Below are 14,833 nucleotides of genomic sequence, written 5' to 3'. Positions count from 1 at the left end.
ATCATAAGACAGAAGGACCTTGGGTCCTGAAATTGTAGGATTACACTCCTGCTTCATTTGGAAAGGAGGACTCCCTATTATTTACAGCTAAACACAATACCTGACTGACACTGGTGCCAATGAAGGAAAAAGAGGCTTGAGTGTAAGGTGATATAAAGTGAGGAGGAAATCACAATCTTTTGTATGAGCAGGAAAAGAATAAAGTAGGAAAGATTAAAAACACGGAGCATCAGGGGCTGTACCGATATGGCACTCCCAGCACATGGCTGCAGAAGCAGAAACCGAAACCTGAGCAGGGGGAGGCAGGCAGATGTGGAGCTAGTGGACAGGTGTGCCTCGATCCATTATTCTCAGGGGACTACCCTCAATATGAAAAGGTAAGAAATTGCTAGGGGACATGCTTGACACCATATGGACTGGAGCCTGGCCAATGCTATACAGATATTCTTGGTTAAAAAAATGCATATGCCAAGTAAGAATATTCACAATGGCTGTCAATTCAATCTGAGGATACTACTCAGGTAGGATGTCACATGATCAAAACTCCATGGTGACCTAAGGAAGGCAAGGCCTCTATTCACTTTGCCTCTGTAATTTTAATTTAATTATTAAAACAGTAACCAGAGGGGAGGTGGGAGGGGCTAATGGGGGGAAAGGGAGAAGGCTTGTCAAGGGATATGTATTAAGGACACGTGGACAAAGCCAAAGGGGGGTAGGATCCAGGGGGGCAGGTGGGGACGGTTGGGGTGAGGACAATGGTGGGGGGAAAATGGAGACAACTGTACTTGAACAACAATAAAAATATTTTAAAAATAGAATATAAAAAACAGTTTCATGAGGTAAATATTATAAACCTCATTGGTAAAAGTCATCTAGAGTCATCGGTTTTTAATATTTTGCCACACATTTTTCCCTCTTTCACTACATATATGTGTGTATATGTAAAACATGAATGTTTTGCTGAGTCACTTGATATTACATTGAAAAAATCATGACACTTCACTCCTAAATACTTCAGATTAATATCCTGAGAGTGAGGACATTCTCCAATAAAACCAAATGCCATCATTTTATTCACAAAATCAGCAATTCAGCACCAGTACAATAATGTTATCTAATATTCAATCCACAAACTGCCTCAGTTGTCCCAATGACATCCTTTGTCATTTATTTGTTTACTGTACCTAGTACCATAGATCACATTTAATTGTCATGCATCTTTCCTATCCCTCAGTGTGAGATCGCTTCCTGACCTTTTACTTGGTCTTTCAAGACATCGACCTTTTTGAAGAATACAGACAAGTTGTTTGTAGAATGTCCCACAATTTGAATTTCACTGATTGGTTCCTTACAATTTTTCAGGTTAAACATAAATATTTTTTATAACAATGCTACATAGGCAGTGTGTCCTTTCCATGTATCACATGAGGAGGCACATGAGGAGGCACTCTGTCCGCCTAGAGGTGGGCAGAGCTGCATATGGCAATGCTCCACAGTACTAAAGAAGTCAGCTATTTCAAAAGCAGCTCACTTATTAACATGTGAATCAAGAACTAATCAGGTTAGTTTCAATTTACTCAGCATTCATTTTCTTACCCACTTTAAGACCATGTCCTCCTTAATGACAACTCCCCTTCAGTTACAGAAATAGTGTTTTCTTATTTTTAACAAGTTTTATGCTGAGGAGAATTGCTGCTGCTCCAGATAACATACGGGCCCAGCATCACTCATGGCTTCCCTGGTGCCCGGGCTAGAAGCTGGGTGCAGGTGGCACGAGCACTGCCAGCCACGCGCATGGGGAGAACCCAGCAAACCAGATCACACAGCACTGTGCTGCCCAGAAAAGGAGGCAGGAAGAGATGAAGCCAAATCTGAAATATGACCCCTGAGGACTCAATCATTTCCATTTCATTTTACCTAATGAGGCAGGAGTTAGAATGCTGACCTGATCAGAGTCAGATGGAAGCCTGAGAGAAGCGAGACCCCCACTGCCCTCCTGTCCCGACACCCTTTGTTACCTCCAAGTGAGCTGAGACCAGGCTGTGAACCATGTAAATAGAAGGCTTCCAGGTTAATGAAAAGCTTCAGCACCATTCAAAAATCTGGACAGAGGGTCATGCCGTCTCCTAATCCAGAGAAACTTCATGCAGCTCAGTAATAAAGTTTAATGAATGCTGGTCATTTTGAATCATGGGGCTGAGAGCCTAGCCAAGGGCTAATAGTTTCCTTACAGAACCTCTCCTCTGGCGGGGACACAGCAAGTATTCGAAAGCTGCACGGGAAGCCAGAGTCGTACATGAAATGTAATATTCCATATGCCCAAATCCAAGGGGAAGTTCTTGAAAAGGGCAGTAAACATTTCTCACAAGCTGATGTTTTTATTAGGTGGTGGCATGCTTTGTGCGGCATTTCATTAATTAGCTGCAAAAGGAACCTTCTTTCAACACCATGTCAGATTTGACCTATTGTAATCATGTAAACACAGTACAAAGCCAGGCTGCAGAGTAGCTTCTCCGTCTCTCTAGGAGCACATGCATACAAGGCAAGCTAACAATTTAACTAAAACTGGCACTGGAAAAAGTCACTTCTCCCAGAGAATCAAGCATGGATTTGTTTTATATTAATTTTAAAATCTGACTATCCTAGTGGCCTAGAAGAGCAACCCAGAATGGGGTGGATTTCTGAAAAAAGTAGGCATCATTTTCAGAGTACATGAAAAAACCATATAGAAAAATATGGAGATCAAATACAACTTTCACATGGATGGATGCAAATCTTACATCCTTGAGATTCATTTTAAAATGTAGTAGAAATTATACTCCAGTTAACTAGAACATAAACTTAGATATGCCATCAGTCAAACCATGTTCTAAAAATGTTCTTGCTTACACACTGGAGAAATCTAAAATGCGCCAAGCCATGCTGAGGCACTGGGACTTTCAGGAATGCAGAGAACTTTTCCACATTTAAAAGCGCCTCAAATTGAACTATTTCAAACAAAACTTCTATAGAAGAATATGACCCAATTGATGGCCAAATTATCAGATTTGCCTCAAAATCCTCACTCAACAAATAGGACTTGCTATTGGCTTCCACCTATTCTTGTAAAGCAATTAGCTAGGATTTTAGACATTCTCTTGACAGGCAAGTCTGGGAATTCAGTGTAAATGTGGATTTGAAGATTTATGGGGTGAAATATTGTGATCGCACACCGGCGCTTCTCCAGTTTTCCAGAGATCATAATTCCTGCCTCTGTTTATTATTCAGTTTATGGTTGGAGCATAACAGATGATTCATTTTTAATGTGATAAATGTTTGGGGGTTTGTTTGAGGGAAATAAAAGTTTATAGTTCAGCACTGGACATGGATAGTAAACTGGAGTGTAAGGCAATATATTTCTAAAACATGGTGATTAGGATATTTATTTGCTCCTTTATACCCAGGACTCCAGTGAAGAGTGACTGATAGTGTTTACTTTCAAACCTCAAACCACATTACTCTGCTTTGCAACTTAGTGAACCTTCTAGAAAGGATTTCAATTTTCTCAAAAAATTTCAACTACTATTTCTAGTTGTAAAAGGAATTTGTAGTTCTTTATGTAAAGATAACACTTACTAAAGTACACAAAGCATAAAAAGAGAGGACAATGTGATCAAAACAAAGTACCCCAGACTCATAAGAACTTAGAGTCTAGGAAAAAAAATAATGCTTAGAAACACATAGTAGTCTAGTGGTCTCCATTATTTGGATTATCTCTACAATGAGACAGACTTTTGTTTAATTCATGTATCCCTCTCTCATCCACGAATTCAACAGAATTTTACTGAGCACATCCTAAGTGCCACAGTTTCCAGTACTAGTGACACAGGAGTGAACAAGACAAGATCCACGGTCCCAACGAGTTTACACCCTAAGGAGGGACACAAACAGTAACGGGCAAGTACACGTGTGGGTCCCAACCCTTTTCCACAGCTCCCAATCCAAACTCTCAAGACATCCAAAAACCATGATTTCCCCCTACGTCTGTGGCCAGCTCATTTGCTGACAAACCTCACCTGAAAAGGAAGTGCAGCTGTCCATATTTTGTATTCCACTCCGTGTGAATGTGGCTATGTTTAGGGTCAGAATTACTGTGTTGGATTATGGAATGGTGCCCGAGACTCTACTTGTGTTTGCAGTGTACACGGTAAGTAAGTACACTATGGCACTTTTACAAAATAGAAAATTTCTGAATTCTGAAACATTATCTGTCCCCAAGAGTTTTTAAAAACAGTTTCATTGAGGTATAATTGATATACAAACAACTGCACATATTTAATGTATATAGTTTGATGAGTTTGGACATAAACATCCACGATGCTATCAACACAAGCAAGTTAACGGACATATCCAACTCCAATACCTGCTAGAGTTTCCATGTGTACCTTTGTTTTTACTTTTTGTGATAAGGAGACTAAACTGAGTACAGCATAGTCTCCATTTTTGTAAACATACAATATAGTATGGGAAATAGATATGGGAACAGAAGAATGTCACACAGATGTGATAAATGCCACAATTACCCTATTCTACTTAGGAGAAGTGGACAGAGGAGGTGACACTTGAGACATGTTGAAAGATGAGTAGGTGTTTTCCGGACAGAAAAGGTAAGCGAGGACCCTCCGGGAGGTGGATTTTATGTGTAGAGGCTCACAGAATGTGAGAAGTGCATGGCGTGTTTGAGGGAAAGGTGAGAAGGTCACTGTGACGGTAGCAGAGTGTGTATGGGGTAGATAGCTAAGAGGTAGAAAAGACAAACCGTGAGAAGCTCTTTCTGTGGCTTTGATGTGTTTATAGGATGTTTTTAGGCATGAGGATGAGTGAAATACTCAGCTTTTTTGCTTTATTTTTATTTTTTCTTTATTTTTTTTGCTTTGGGAAGATAACTCTGGAAGCAGTACAAAGTTATGTTTGAATAGGGAACAAGAGTGCAAGGCAGGCCTCAGGGAAGAAGTGATAAAGGCTAACCTGGGGAAAGGGCAGTGCGAGCAGGAATGTGGACTCAGGAGACATTCGCAGTAGATGTGTGCGATGAGGGGGAGAGAAGAATAGGGTGTCTAGGTTGGAAGACTATGTGGAAAAACCAGCTAGAAAAAAAACACTATAAACTGAAATAATCTTAAGGTATTACTAAGTATGATTTATCAACCCCCGGATATTCTCCTTTTTAAGGTATCCCCCACCTCAAAGGTCAATAATATACTGTTTTTACACAACTGTAGACCTATTCATGAGGCACAAAAAGATTAGAATTTTTTTTTCTTGTACTTAGGGACTTTCCAGTGGGACAAGCAAAAGAATCAGACACTAAGTATATTCTCCATACTGTCAAGGCCCAGCTTCGTTTCCAGTGTCAATAAATCATCATAATTAACAACCTTTCAGCCGAAAGGATCCCAAAGCACTTTCCAAATTATGCAACTCTGGAGGTGAACTGCCTCAGCTGTCCAACAGCTGTCAGCAGCATTCTGCCACAGGGACAGAGCATGAGGGAGGATGCAGAATCTCCACGGAGCTCCTTGCAGCACTTAGGTCTGTGGAATGCAATTCCCCAAAACCGAACTTGGCCCAGAGTAGGGTCTCATCTACTCTTGGTAGAAATGCAGTAAAGTCATTCTTATCCTCAAATGGTCAACAGATTTCCCTTGCTTACAAAAGATTCCTGTGAATGGAATCAATACCAGTCCTTGGCCTAAGAAAATCAGTTATACATTTATTTCAAATTACATTTCATATTTTTGTAATGGCTTCCTTAATCGTTGATCAGGGCATGGTGGGGTTAAGTGGAACCTCATTTCTTTTTCACATATTAAGAGATCACTAAATAATTGTGAAGTTGAATTCAATCAGGATGTTTGGAATCCCATGTGCTCAAACCCATACCACTCGTGTGTGTGTGTGTGTGTGTGTGTGTGTGTGTGTGTGTTTTGTTTTTGTCTAAGTTTGGAATTTTGAAGGGCTATTTTTGTAACCTGATCAAATTCCAACTTTTGTTTTCTTTTTTTAAAAGATTTTATTTATTTTATTTTTAGACAGAGAGGGAGGGAAGGAGAAAGAGTGGGAGAGAAACATCAGTGTGTGGTTGCCTCTCTCATACTCTCTAATGGGGACCTGGCTGGCAACGTAGGCATGTGCCCTGACTGGGAATCAAAGTGGCGACACTTTGGTTCTCAGGCTGGCACTTAACCCACTGAGCCACACCAGCCAGGGCAAATTTTAACTTTTCATTTCTCTATCTGTTAGTTGAGGCTCAGCTAATCACACTAAATATCCTGAAATAATTCTCTTCTATGCTTTTCCAACTAAGAAAAGCAGGGGATTTGCAAAGTTGTAAAATTGATATTGTAAATATTCTTGGAGCTCCTAATATATTGTGATATTTGGGATAAATACAAAAGCTGATATATTATGAAGTATAATGTAACAAAATAAATCTTAAAGATAAAATATGGGAATTTGAGTTTGTGTGGATTACTCAGGTACATCCCTAGGTAGTTCTCCTCTTACTCGTCCCTGTCCCCATTTACCCTTCTGCATTTGTACCCCTTTCACTTGATACGAAGAGGACTTTAGGGAATAACTCTATGAGACACTGCCACAATGAGTGCTTTTACTTTTAAAGCATGGCTGTCTTGGACAGCAGGGAGGTGAATTACACATTTTTAAAATGTCAAATCTGATGTTAAGGAAATAACAGTGATGAAAGGTGCTTATACCACTGCAAGTCTGAGCATAAGTCAAAATAATCTAACTGAAGTTAGATTTATTGATGCTGTTCTAAAGGGAGAAGTAAGAACTTGATTGTTTGATATCGATTTAATAAAATGAAAGTTTCTGGATTGCCTATTACATACAAAGCACTCAGCTAACAAGTCTAAGAGACACAGAGTAAAATAAGAAAGAAATAACATCTCCAAAGCTAATACTGGGGACAGTCTATCTGTATCTCTGGTGAATCTTAGAAATCAGTTACCCAGAGCTTATTTCCTGTTAAAACTTATGGCAGAGCTATAATGGACTCATTAGGCCCTGTTATCTTGCTGAGTTAATTTCCCAGAATCAAGGACTTATAAAAAGTTACACTTAATTTTACTTACTTTCAATTGCTTGTTAATTTACTGCTTAATTAATTAGTTAATTTATCCATTAGTTCATATCTTTACTGTTCTCCAGCTATGTGCCAGTCTCTAGATCAAGTGAATGACATATGTCTCCTGTAGCCACACAACATTTAATCTCATGTGGATATAGGTAAATAAACACGTAACTGCCAACACTTTGTACATGAAGTGCGGTGATAAGGCAAAGTCAGGGAGGACACTGTTGCAGGTGGATACATGACCCTAACATGAGGGGAAGATGGCCTTCCAGAGAAGTGATGTATAAGCAAATAGCTAAAGGATGAGGAATTAGCCAGGGAAATGGGGGAAGGAATGAGGTGGAGGGAGAATACTGTTCCACACAGTATGGGCAAAGGAACGCCGAGCAAAACCAGAAAGTGGTGTTTGGGGCACAGAGTGCAGGAAGGGGAGGTGGCAGGAGAGGCGGAGGAAAGAGCATGCAAAGGCCAGCGGTGACTGCCCTGTAAACAGGGCTGAAGAGCGTGGATTTTATCCTGAGGGTAAAGGGGATCCGAGTCCCCAAAAGCAGAGAGGAGCCTGTAGACTTCACCTAAACAGATGGTATCCTGACTCCCTGGCTCAGAAAGCAGACAAGATATTTATGTATGCTCCCTATCACACAATCCATATTTTCAGAGAATAATGATTGCTGCCAATGACTGACTCTTTGCCAGTCATTGCCAGAAATTTGCCAGAAATTTCATGGAATTTTACATACATCATAGCATCTACTACAACTATTGCATTAGGTGGATATCACAACCTTTATTGTACAGATTAGAAAATCTGGCATCAGTTAAGTAATTGGTTAATTCACGCTGTTTGTAAATTGTAGAGTTAGGACTCAAACCCAGGCCTGTCTGCCTCTAAAACTAAAATTCTCTCCATACTGTAGCTTACCAGCTACACAAAGCAGAAGATGAAAGAAAGTGTTCGCTGACAGTTTCTCTTAAGAAGAAGGCTTGTGATCACGGAAGCTACTTACACAGAACTCAGATTTGTCTATATTTTCTTTCAATCTCTCAAAAATAATGTTCACCAGAGTACCTTGTAACCACACTGGAAAACAAAACAATAGTTTATTGCTTTGTTATAACATAGGACTATCTTCATATTACCTGTACTCCCCAGGCATCTAATAGAGCCATAGCACAGGGCACAAAAGCCTCCTAAAATCCCTGAACAGATTTCAGCGCCACTCCACCAAAAAGGAGAGCAGGGGTTCAGCATCTATTTAGGAAGCAATATTTTGGTCTTGATTATGCTCCATGGGACTTTTGCATTCACGACTAGAAATTCAGACTTAATGCATAACACAGGGGTTACACAGAGGGCCCAAGGCAGGTGACAGAGAATCTTGTTTCTGCACTGATTCTTTCCCAGTGGAAATGGTGAAGGTTGTGACATTCTACCATCCTCTTTAAACAAGAGATACAATTTAAGATACAATTTTAAAATACAGTGTTGAAAATTGCTTGGTATCTTTATTTAAAGGAAGATATTCTACTTATGAACAAGCTAACAGATGCTGGAGTCATTAATCGTTTACTTAAATTTACTCTTTATTATGCACAAAATAAAGCATGTGAGATAACCTGGGAGCCATATGTGTCACATGGTGTGGTTAGGGCCCAATCACACCTAATTTCAGTGGCTGAAGAAAGAGAGGCAAGCAATTAAGGCAGAGTTTGGTCAGCTTCTGTTCAACCAAGGACGGAAACCTGCACAGCTGGAGACAATTCTGAGCAAATTGATCAGAATTCCTTTACCTAAGCAGAGCCTAGCTAACAAGTTGATATCCATGAGTTCCTATAATCAAGCAGCAAGAATTTAAGAACCCAGAAGGCAAGTCACCTTGGACTATTCCATAGCTCTAAACCGTGTCATATAAGAAATAGGGACACCTGTTAGTAAGGGCTAAGGCAGACTATTTTTTATGAATAATATAATTTGCTTGGTAACAAAATCCAGTGTCAGGAGAATTAATCAGTTGAATGTAGCTGATTATAAAAATAACTGATAAACTAGACAAGAGATGGGGGCTAGAAACAGTATGAAAATTATTACTCTTAATGGCATAATATTTGGGTATTCAAAATGTGTGTCTCCTATTGAAAAAACAGAGACTTACATTTTCATGTGTGTCCTCCAAATGAGCAGCCAAGAGTCTCATATGAGCTGCTAATCCCCAGGACCCTATGAAAGGTTGCTTTATATACACTGAGTTTGCTTGCTCGCTTGCTTGCCAACATCATGACCAAATCCAAAAAACAAAGTCTTTTCCTGGGCAGACCAGCTACTTTAGAGGAGGTTTCCCTACGTCCTAAATAATGAACATGGTACTCTGGAAGGATATCAAACACATTAAACATTTGGAAGAGTTAGTGAAAACACTGTTACATATTTTTTAGTGATAAAATAGATCTACCTCCCCCCAAATTTAGGATTATTTTTGCAGTTGCAGACTTTAACTCAAAGACAAAAAGAACTGGAAATGCACTCACTGCTATCCACAGGAGCATGCTATGTAGCTGTTCGTCTATTGCATGGAGCAGGAAAGACCTACCAAGCAAAACCACCTACACAGAGAAAAACAACAAAAATGAAGATAAGCCAAATCTGTTTCCACCCGTCAGCTAAAGTGACCCTGGTTAGTTTGCTTTAGCATGGAAACACTTGCCCTCAATTCTACATCTTTTCTTAACTATACCATTGCTATTTAGGGGGGAGAAAAAACAAAACCAACAATTAGACACACCTGCTTAAGTGCCCTGCGCTCTGTTCACACTTCATGGTGTATCTTAAAGTGACAGCATATTAAAACGTCAATGCAAATTCCCTGTGCGTTATGTGGCTATAATGGCTGAAAAGTACAATTAGAGTTCCTAGCATTATGTACTAAATTTGGCTCATTTAGATGTGCCCCAAAAATCATATATTACATGAAATATGTAATTTTCACAAGATATAAAGCCAGAAAGATGGAAGTGTACTTCTCATAACTTCTAAATTCTTATTGGCTCTTTCATTTGTGTGTTAAAAACACAGTCATAATATTCTTTGGGAGTCTACCATCATGAGTTAGGCATAATACATAAAACTTTCGATAGAGAAAATTGCCACTCTGATATTTCCAAGACAAACACACAGCTAACCATATTCAGTATTAAATATATATATTTAAAAACCATACAGGAAACTGTCCTAAAATTTTACATGGAAACCAAATATACTGAATTTAAATATAATGAATATCATAAACATGAAACGGGATCAAATTGCTTCCATGCACTGAAAAAGGAAAACTGTAAATCTGTTACAACGTATATCCCTGCTAATAAAGTGCGACATTCTTATTGTGAAAATCGGGAGTGCTGCAAAGTACTTATACCAGAAGGCTGTCTCAGTAGCCAAAATAAACGGAATATTACAAAGAACTTTGGCACTAAAACCGAGATAATGGTTCAAGAGGAAACAGTATGATTAAACCATTCATTTAAAAATGGTAATGCTAAGATATGAATCGCATATTCCAGATAAATGTTTTGTCAGCACTCTGTTTCCATTAAAATCTCCCAAGGACAATCCTAAGACTGCAAAACCTGAGAAGCTGTCTAGCGAATGTTGTATTCAAGTATGGCATTTCACAACAGACAGCGCTTCTCAACAGGGACACTACTCCATTTTATTTACCAGCGTCTTATACACCACCACTTAAACCCTCTCCAAAGTACAGTGTGGATAGAACACACTGTTTGGATTTTTATACATGAGCATTCATTTCTAACTTCTAGAAATCATTTCCTAACTTGCTAAGCAGTACCAGGACTGGCCTGACTCCCTTAACTCCCTGCCCCCTGCCCCAGCCCAGGTCATCACCCCCAGTTCCTGTGCATGGCCTGGCTGCTGTCTCACTCCTGAGAAGCCCCTACTCCGCCCACTTGGACATGCAAATGCATGCTTACTCGACTAAATAATTGGTCATACAGGGAAACGTGTTTTGACGGCTACAGTTTCAGCTTGGCTACTCCTGGTTCTGCTGGACCAGTGACAAATGCACAGCTTTTTAATGGTCTGATCCCTGGGACTTTATCAGCCAACACCCTATTTTTCAGAGGTCTTAGGTGTCCTCTGAGACCCTCCAACAAACAGTGCTGTATTATACATCTCATGCTTTTGTTCCACTTGGATTAGAGAACACAGTCCATATATTGTCTGTTTTTCCCACTTTTGTACTAAAGTAGGTAGAGTAAAAATCTTTTAAATTCTAGACACCAGAAGTGTAAGTGTTCATTTCAACTCAGGTTTGATAACTGGTAGATTGATGTGACTTTTGTTCATTGAAGGTAATATTTAAAGTTAAAGTGATCATTCCTTTAATTTACCCGCTCCTTCAGTTAGCACTTATATAATGTCCATTTGGTACCAGACACAGGGCTAGATGCTAGGAATACATATAAATGTGATGTGATCTCATTTTCACAGAGGGGACTACAAAAATCCAATAACATTATGGTGAGAAACATACATGTTATATATATTACAGATACACATACACACAGTTTATTCAGTGCCAGAGGAAAGAATGATTAATTCAACCTGGAGATGTAGAAGAGGATTCATGGAAGTAGTCATATTTGAGCTGTGTCTTGAACAATGACAGAATTTCCCCCAGGAGAAGCTGCAGAACAGTAATCATTGCAAGTCAAATTGTATATATAATGCTTTACACAGAAAATTAAAGATGGGCCCACTGTCACCACCGCTGAAATGAGCTCCACGCAGTTCAACAAGGGGCCCTTGTATGGGCTTTTGGCCGAGGTCAAGAACTGGCTCCTATCCAATATGACCCTCAGAAGGGGTGGAACTCTGCAGCTGGACTGAGGGACTCACAGGCCCATCTATTGGTTCTGACTTCCAGAAAGGTCTGAAGGATGGGATTATCCTGTGCACATTCATGAATAAGCTGCAGCCCTGCTGGGTCCCTAGGATGAACTGCTCCATGCAAAACTAGCACCAGCTAGAAAAACTTTCCAACTTCACCAAGTCCACGGTCAGCTACAGCATGAACTCCATAGACCTGTTTGAGGCCAGTGACCAGTTTGACAGTGGAAACATGACACAGGTACAGATGTTCCTTCTGGCTCTGGCAGGAAAGGCTGAGACAAAGGGGCTGCAGAGTGGTGTGGACGTCGGCCTCAGGTACTCGGAAAAGCAGGAGAGGAACTTTGATGATGCTACCATGAAGGTGGGCTGGTGCATCATTGGGCTCCAGATCTGCACCAACAAGTGTGCCAGCCAATCAGGCATGACAGCATATGGCATGAGAAGACATCTGTACCACCCCAAGAACCACATCCTGCCACCCATGGACCACTCAACAACCATCAGCCTCCAAACGGGCACCAACAAGTTTGCAGCCAGGTGGGCATTGCAGCTCCCGGGATCTAGTGGCACATCTATGACACCAAGTTGGGGACTGACAGTATGACAACTCCTCCATGTCTCTGCAGATGGGCTACACGCAGGGCACCAACCAGAGTGGCCAGGTTTTTAGCTTGAGCCGCCAGATATATGGCCCCAAGTACTGCTCACAAGGCTCAGTGACCAAGGGGGCTCCGGAGTCAGCAGGCGACTACCCAAGCCCAGGGAAAGCCCTGGAGTATCTTCCCGCTACTACCAAGAGGAGACAGGCTACTGAGTCCCCCTTTGTGAGGTGTCTCCCTATATCATTACCCCATCTGGGATTTCAGGTTTTCTGTGTCTTCACTTGTTTTCTATGTGTTCAAGTGCTTCCAGCTGAGGGTTTATAAAGGCCAGATCCAGATGCTTGTGGGGTCAGGGGGTCCCTGCCAGAGCACATCCAGGTAGCAAATTTCCCAGCAGGCTTTGGGCCAAGCTGTGGGTGGAGGAAGAAGCCTGTACAGGGAGGGAAACTGGCCCTAATGGCTTCCGGTTGCTTCTGCCCCTCTTCCCTTTTCTCTGCTGATCAGTTTGTGGTTTCTGGCCCACAAAAGTTTCAGGCACTTTTAACAAAAGTCATGTTTTGTGGGGGGGATGGGGTGGGGATGGTGGAGGGTGGGAGTGCTGAGAAGGAAGTCCCCTGGGAGAGAGCCAGGCCACAGCCCCCAGATATTTTAGGTATCATGAGGGGCTGGATTTCCCCAGGACCCTCTCAGGGGCCCAGTGAGCAAACCGAGGCACAGACAGAACAGTGAAGTTCTAAGTGGTGAGGCAAAGCTAACCACTTCCCACCCCCCTTTCCATACTAGTCCCTTCTTCCCCATGAAGTACTGTGCAGGGACCACCACCAGGAGGCCCTCTCTGGGACCAAACCCAGCCAGGAGCTCTGGGGAGAAGAGATAATGCAAAATAATAACTGTGAACTTTTAAAGAAGGTCTTTATTGCAAGGAAGGAAGGAAGAAAGCAAGCGAGTGAGGGAGGGAGGGAGGGAAGGAAAGAAGAAAGAGACAGAGACAGAGAGAAAAGAAAGGAAGAAGGAAGGAAGGAAGGAAGGAAGGAAGGAAGAAGGGAGGGAGGGAGGAAGAAAAAGAAAGAGAGAGAGAGAGAGAGAGAGAGAGAGAGGAGAGAGAGAGAGAGAGAGAAAGAAAGAAAGAAGAAAGAAAGAAAGAAAGAAAGAAAGAAAGAAAGAAAGAAAGAAGAAAGAAAGAAAGAGTTAAAGATGGAAGGAAGAAGGCTTAAAACAATATAGCTGCCTCATCTGTACCTACTTCAACATTGGTAGATTAAGTAGCAGCCCAGAAAGCCCTAATGTGTAGAGTCAGACTGCCTAGGTTTGCATCCTGGCTGTCTTCTTTACTTTATTTTCTTGACTCTTAAGTTCCAGGTTTCTCACCTGTAAAGTGTGGATAATAATAGTGCTTCCTCCATGGGCTTGTTGGAAGGATTAAAAGAGGCAACTTAGTAAATAACTATACATAGCACATAGCAAATGCTCAATGAGGTCATTGCTAATGGGTTTTATTACTATTATCATCATTATGAGTAGTTACAGGTGGGTTTGTCAAACAACAAATGACAGTCTAATGCAGATACGATATATATGCACCACAGTCGATTCTGAAAAACCTAGGTTTGGGTCCTCCTCAAAAGGCCTCATGTCACAACAAGGAGTCTGGGCTTGATCTCATCAACAAAGGGGGACCTTGGAGGATCAACACTACTTCAGTGAAGCACCTGTTAAGAAACCTACCGTGTACAGAAACCTGCAGTACAAGGGGGAGATTCTGTTTTTTATAATTTTATGGGTGTGAGGCATGTGAGGCATTCGACCCCCCTTGGAAATCACCGAGGGAGAGTGGTGACAGCAGTTTGCCTGATGTGCAGGCAATAAGGGGGTATGTTGTCTGTACAGAATTTTTTAAAAATAATAAACTACAGCTTGCTTTTTAATGTTATCACCATTTCCTGGTAATTGTAAAAAAAATGTCAGTGGTAAAATGTTCTTCTCTGCTGAGCCAGCCACCCCTTCAGGATTCCATGGCTGGGGAGTGTGTTCTGTGAAATCAAGGAGGCTTAACAAGCACCCAGAAGCTGGGTGCCCATGAGTAATTTCTGATGCTGGGGCATGGGTTAATTCAGGGCAGGAAATGGACCTAAGGGTCAAGCACCCAAATAGAAAGTTTCAGAGGAGCCAAGTATTTGGGAAAAG

At 41.2% G+C, this 14,833-nt stretch overlaps 1 protein-coding gene and 1 pseudogene across 4 annotated transcripts in view; one reads left to right on the top strand and one right to left on the bottom strand.

Moving 5' to 3' along the window:
* Positions 1–14,833, bottom strand: part of SLC25A21 (solute carrier family 25 member 21) — a 483,365-nt gene that overhangs the window by 165,712 nt on the left and 302,820 nt on the right. The gene's annotated exons all lie outside the window — the stretch shown is intronic.
* Positions 11,929–13,509, top strand: LOC114492447 (annotated as a pseudogene).

Source organism: Phyllostomus discolor, chromosome 1, assembly GCF_004126475.2.
Source record: "Phyllostomus discolor isolate MPI-MPIP mPhyDis1 chromosome 1, mPhyDis1.pri.v3, whole genome shotgun sequence".
Taxonomy (NCBI): domain Eukaryota; kingdom Metazoa; phylum Chordata; class Mammalia; order Chiroptera; family Phyllostomidae; genus Phyllostomus; species Phyllostomus discolor.
The sequence above is the reverse complement of the archived record's forward strand: the minus strand, read 5'-3'. Positions and strand labels throughout refer to the sequence as shown.